The sequence below is a fragment of the Rhinopithecus bieti genome, unplaced genomic scaffold (assembly GCF_001698545.2).
Source record: "Rhinopithecus bieti isolate Rb0 unplaced genomic scaffold, ASM169854v2 scaffold_29349, whole genome shotgun sequence".
NCBI lineage: Eukaryota > Metazoa > Chordata > Mammalia > Primates > Cercopithecidae > Rhinopithecus > Rhinopithecus bieti.
The window spans coordinates 25,527-32,173 of NW_016812802.1; the positions used below are offsets into that span (position 1 = coordinate 25,527).

The following is a 6,647-nucleotide window of genomic DNA, read 5'->3' on the forward strand; positions in this document are numbered from 1 at the left end:
TGAGCATAGTACCTAGCAGTTAGATCTTCAACACTTGCTCTCCTCCCTCTTCCCCCATCTGATGGTCCCAATGTGTCTATTGTTCCCAATTTTAAGTCCATGTGTGCTCAGTATTTAGCTTCCCCTTATAAGTGAGAATATGTGGTATTCCTGCATTAATTTGCTTAAGATAATGGCCTCCAGCTGCATCCATTTTGCTGCAAAGGACATGATTTTGTTCTTTTTTATGGCTACATAGTATTCCATGGTGTATATGTACTACATTTTCTTTATCCATTCCACTGTTGATGGGCACCTAGGTTGAGTCCATGTCTTTGCTATTGTGAATAGTGCTGTGACGAACATAGGAAGGCATGTGTCTTTCTTGTAGAATGATCTATTTTCCTTTAGGTATATACCCAATAATGGGGTTGCTGGATTGAACGGTAGCTCTGTTTTAAGTTCTTTGAGAAATCTTCAAACTGCTTTCCACAGTGGCTGAACTAATTTACATTTCCACCAACAGTGTATTAGTGTTCCTTTTTCTTTGCAACCTCACCAGCATCTGTTATTTATTGACCTTTTTAGTGATAGCCATTCTGATTGGTGTAAGATGGTATCTCACTGCAGTTTGGATTTGCATTTCTGTGATGATTAGTGATCATGAGCACTTTTTCATATGTTTGTTGGCTACTTGTATGTCTTTATTCGAGCAGTGTCTATTGATGTCTTTTGCCCACTTTTTAACGGTATTGTTTTTTACTTGTTAAGTTCCTTATAAATTCTGGATATTAGACCTTTGTTGAATGCAGTTTGTGAATATTTTCTCCCATTCTGCAGGTTGTCTTTTACTCTATTGATAGTTTCTTCCACTGTGCAGAAGCTCTTTAGTTTAATTAGGTCCCACTTGTTAATTTCTGTTTTTGTTGCAATTGCTTTTGAGGACTTAGTCATAAATTCTTTTCCAAGGCAGATGCTCAGAATGGTGTTTCCTAGGCTTTCTTCCAGGATTATTATAGTTTGAGATCTTACATTTAAATGTTTAAACCACCTTGAGTTAATTTTTGTATATGGTGAATGGTAGGGGTCCAGTTTCATTCTTCTGCATATAACTAGCCAGCTATCTCAGCACTATTTATTGAGTAGAGAGTCCTTTCGCCATTGATTATTTTGTCAACTTTGCCAAAGATCAAATGGCTATAGATGTGTGGCTTTATTTCTGAGTTCTCTATTCTGTTCTATTGGTTAATATGCCTGTTTTTGTACCAGTACCATGCTGTTTTGGTTACTGTAGCCTTATAGTATACTTTGAAGTTGAGTTACATGATGTCTCTGGATTTACTTGGGATTTTGCTTTCGCTATTCAGGCTGTTTTTTGGTTCCATATGAATTTTAGAATTGTTGTTTCCAGTTCTCTAAAAAATGACATTGGTAGTTTGATAGGAATAGTATTGAACCTGTAGATTGTTTAGGGCAGTGTGCACATTTTAGTGATATTGATTCTTCCAATCCATGAGCATGGAATGTTTTTCCGTTTGTTTGTGTCATCTCTGATTTCTTTTAGCAGTGTTTTTAGTTCTCCTCAGAGAGATGTTCCGCCTCCTTGATTAGCTATAGTCTTAGGTATTTTTTTAGTGTGTGTGTCTATTGTAAATGGGATTGTGCTCTTTATTTGACTCCCAACTTGAATGTTATTGGTGTATAGAAATGCTACTAATATTTGTATGTTGATTTTGTATCCCAAAACTTTACTGAAGTCTTTTATCAGTTCCAGAAATTTTCTGCAGAGTCTTTAGGGTTTTCTGGGTGTAGAATCATATAATCAGTGAAGAGAGAAGTTTGACTTCATTTCCGATTTGAATGCCTTTTGTTTCTTTCTTTTGCCTTATTGGTTTGGCTAGAATTCCTAAAAGGTACTTTAAATATTGCTCTCTATCACTTTACAAGTAACATTTCTATTTTTTTCTGGTTGTTACAAAAGGAATCTCTTTCTTTCTTTCTCTCTTTCTTTCTTTCTCTTTCTCTTTCTTTCTTTCTTTCTTTCTTTCTTTCTTTCTTTCTTTCTTTCTTTTCTTTCTTTCTTTCTTTCCCTCCCTCCCTCCCTCCCTCCCTCCCTCTCTCTCTCCCTTCCTTCCTTCCTTCCTTTCTTTCTTTCTTTCTTTCTTTTCTTTCTTTCTTTCTTTCCCTCCCTCCCTCCCTCCCTCCCTCCCTCTCTCTCTCCCTTCCTTCCTTCCTTTCTTTCTTTCTCTTTCTTTCCCTCCCTCCTTCCCTCCCTCCCTCTTTCTTTTCTTTCTCTCTTTCTCTTTCTTTCCCTCCCTCCTTCCCTCCCTCCCTCTTTCTTTCTTTATTCTTTCTCTCTCTCTTTCTCTTTCTTTCTTTCCTTCTCTTTCTTTCTTTCCCTCTTTCTTTCTTTCTCTCTCCCCTTCCTTCCTTCCTTCCTTCCTTCCTTCCTTCCTTCCTTCCTTCCTTCCTTCCTTCCTCCCTCCCTTCCTCCCTCCGTCCCTTCCTTTTGAGACAGTGTCTCACTCTTTCACCCAGGCTGGATTGCATTGGCATGATCGTAGCTCATTGCAGCCTCGAACTCCTGTGCTCAAGTGATCCTCCTGCCTTGGCATCCCAAAGTACTGGGATTACAGACTTGAAGGAATGTGTTTTCTTTATGGCAAAATTGGAAAATCTAGAAAAGCACGAAAAGCAAAACTAAAAACCACCTCTATCCTGTCACCTAGAGATAACCACATGTGCAATCATGTAATTCCAGCACTGTTTTATGTGATCATTAATAGCTATATTTATTTAGTGTTAGCTATGTGTTTTATTAACATGTGTGTTTCCCACTTTGGTCTCATTTATTCTCATGACTTTGTGAAGTAGGTGCTTTTTTTTTTTTTTTTCATTTTACAGATTAAAAAACAGGTTCAGAGAAATGTGACTTGCTTAAGGTCACTGTTCATTCTCTTGTATAAAATACTTTTTCCTTTTAACAATATATTATAAGCTTTTCCTCCACAGTTCAACATATTTCTACAACATTATTAAGGCTTTTAAAAGTTTAATTTTATAAGTAGGTAATACATTCATGAGGTTAAAAATATATGAACAGGTTGGTGGGAATGTAAATTAGTTCAACCATTGTGAAAGACAGTGTGGTGATTCCTCAAAGACCTAGAACCAGAAATACCATTTGACACAGCAATCCCATTACTGGGTATATACCCAAAGGAATATAAATCATTTTGTTATAAAGATACATGCACATGTATGTTCACTGCAGTACTATTCACAATAGTAAAGATATGGAATAAACCCAAATGCCCATCAATGATAGACTGGATAAAGAAAATGTGGTACATACACACCATGGAATACTATGTGGCCATAAAAAGGAAGAAGATCATGTCCTTTGCAGGGACATGGATGGAGCTTGAAGCCTTTTTTTGGTCATTAGTTATCATTAGTTTATAATAAAAGAGAAATATGGAAATTATTTACATGATGAAAGATTTCAGCACTTCAGTGGAATGGGCAGCTTCATGTTGATGCCATTTCAACAGTGACTTATTTCAGTCTATGTACTTTCCAAGAATGTCACCATCTCTAAATAGGAAAGAATCCTTGTCATCTAGAACTACTTTGGTGCCTCCATATTCTGGCAGAAGAACTTTATCTCATGCTAACTGGTTGAATCTCTCCACCCTTTCCTTTAGAACCCAATCCAACAGCGACTACTGTTGCTTGCAGTATTTTTCCTTGAGATTTTTCTGGAAGCATAATGCCTTCTTTGGTTAGTTTCAGCAGCACTCCTTTCAACCAATACTCGGTCAAAGAGTGGAAGAAACTTTCTAAACGCTTGTCCTGCCATGACTCCCTCCGCCTCAGACTCGTACTCTGGTGTAGCATAGTGCCGCAAGGAGAGACTCGTGGTCCGGCCCTGGCGACACGTGAAAAAACCGGAGCTTGAGCCTTTATCGTCAGTAAACTAATTCAGGAACAGAAAACCAAACATCGCATGTTCTCACTTACAAGTGGGAGCTGAACGACGAGAACACGAGGACACAGGGACGGGAACAACACACCCCTGGGCTTGATGGGCGGTGTTGGGGGAGGAAGAGCATCAGGATAAATAGCTAATGCATGTGGGGCTTAATACTTAAGTGAGGGGTTGATAGGTGCAGCAAACCACCATGACACACGTTTACCTATGTAACAAACCTGCACGTCCTGCACATGTATCCCTGAACTTAAAATAAAATTATATATATATGGGTTTATAGTAAAGAGTTTCCTTTAACCTTTGTGCCCCATCTGACCAGTCCTCCTACCAATAACTTGTTCTTTCTTGAGTCTCTTTCCAGAATCTCATGATTATATAAAGAAATATACACATATGTTTTTATTTTTCTGCAAAATATTGCATGCTATAAACACTGTTCCTCACCTCGTTTTTTCACTTAACAAAGTATCTGGGAGAATTTTCTATATTAAATATATAGAGAACTTTCTCATTTCTTTGTACCACTCTGCAGTAGTCTACTGTATGAACATACTACAATTTATTTAACCAATTCAGTATTGACAGACATTTGAATATTTTCCTCCATATTTTGCCCTTTGAATAACGCTGTGATGCATAACATGGCAAATGAGCCATTTTATATTTTTAAAAGGCTCCATGGTACTCCTGTTGAGTTATGTGCTGCAATTTATTTAACCAATCCACTAAGGATGGATATTTAGGTTATTTCTGGGCTTCCCTTATGATAAATAATGCCCCTGTGAACATTTCTGCCTATAAGCCCTTGTGCTCACTTTTGATCTTTCTTTAAGGGAAATGTTATGAGCATCATTAAGACTTTCAATATGTACTGCACACCTGCCTCCAGGAAAAGCAGTGACAATTGCTGGTGGCTGGATCTGAGAAGGTTGATGCCTGGTAAAAGTGCCCCAAAAGGACATTCTTGGGAGATGGCAGCTGGGGGTACATGAGAGAAATGAGGAAGGGTAGCTCAAGCCACAGGTCAGGAGCAGCCAGAGCTGGAAAGTCCTTCAGACATCTTTACCAAGAAAGTAACCATGCTCAGTGAGAGGAAAAGCCTTACCTGAGTTCATATGGGCTGGAGCTGGGACTGAGTCTTGAAACTTCTGAGTTACTGCTCAGGCCATAGCTCAGTGATTAGGGGCATGAGCTCTGAACTCGGACTACCTGGTTTTGAATTCTCTTAAATCTTTGCTAGCTTCATGCTTTGGTACAGGGTACCATACCTCTTTCAGGCTCTCTTTGCTAGCTTCGTGTTTTGGCACATGGTACCAAACCTCTTTCAACCTCAGGTTCCTCATCTGTAAAACAGAACACACTCCATTTAATTGTTGTAGGGAATTAAAGTAGATAATCTGGTATAGCACAGTGGCCAGCACACACATTTTTTTTTTTATGTTATTAAATGTATCTGTCATCATTATCGTTATCAATTTATTCCTGGTGTCTCTGAGTTAATCCAAATAAAAATAAGCAGCATGGGAGATACTTCCTAGGTGCCAAGTAAGACTCAGGCCGTTGATTGATAGATACACTTTGATGGCTATAGGGATGTCCTAATATCTCCAAAGGTCTAATCACTTATTCTGCTATAGGCCTCTTCACCAAGCCTTGAAGTTCTGGAGGCAGAGGTCTTGGGGACAAGCAGGCTGAAAGTTTCCATCCATTTCTTTTTTTAATGATACAAATATTTGTACACATTTATGGGATACATGTGATAATTTATTATATTTGTTACACAGACTGTGTAATGATCAAGTCAGGGTATTTGGGGTGTCCATCACCTCGAGTATTTATCATCCCTATGTTATGGAAACACTTCAAGCCCTCTCTTCTAGCTATATTGAAATATATGATATATTATTGTTAGCTATAGTCACCTTACTCTGCTATCAAACATTAGAACTTATTCCTTCCATCTAACATCTAACTGTATGTTTGTATCCATTTGCCAACCTCTCTTTATCCCTCCCCCTAATGCCTTTCCCAATCTCCCCATTTCTTCTTTGCTTATGTCCTAGAAGATTGGACCACTCTGACTGACTAGAGGTACACTTCACTTTGTGAAACCACAGTGGTCCCCTGATAGTGCAGGGCTTTCTGGCTGCTAGTGTAACCTGGTCCGCTAATCATTCATTAATTCAGCAAATATGTATTAAGGGTCCACTATGTGTAAGGTGATAAGGATTCAATGTGAACAAACACTTGATTCTTGCTTAAACGAAGCTTAGTATATGGCGGGGGTGTATCAGTCAGCTATTGTAGTATAACAAACAACTCCAATATTTTAGTAGCATGCAGCAATAAGCATTGGTTTTGCTCATGCCTCTGTGGTTGGCTAGGGTATGACTGATCTAGCTGGGCTCAGTGGGGCATTCTAAATTGCAGGGTGAGTCTGGGCCTGATCGACACAACTTTTGTCCTCCTTGTGTCAGAGGACTAGCTGGGCATGTACTTCTCATGGTGATGGCAGAAGCACAAAAGGCCTCTTAAGTTCTAGATTCAGAAATGGCACACCATTACTTCCACCCTCATTCCATCAGCTAAAGCAACTCATATGGCTGAGATCAAAGTTACGGGATGGAGATTGCAAAACCACATGGCAAAAGGTGCAGGCAAAGGGAAAGATAAA

The 6,647-nt window shown here is 38.8% G+C and overlaps 1 pseudogene; it reads right to left on the bottom strand.

The window, feature by feature from the left end:
• Positions 1-3,542: 3,542 nt before the first annotated feature.
• On the bottom strand, positions 3,543-3,865 carry LOC108511988 (10 kDa heat shock protein, mitochondrial pseudogene; annotated as a pseudogene).
• Positions 3,866-6,647: the final 2,782 nt, after the last annotated feature.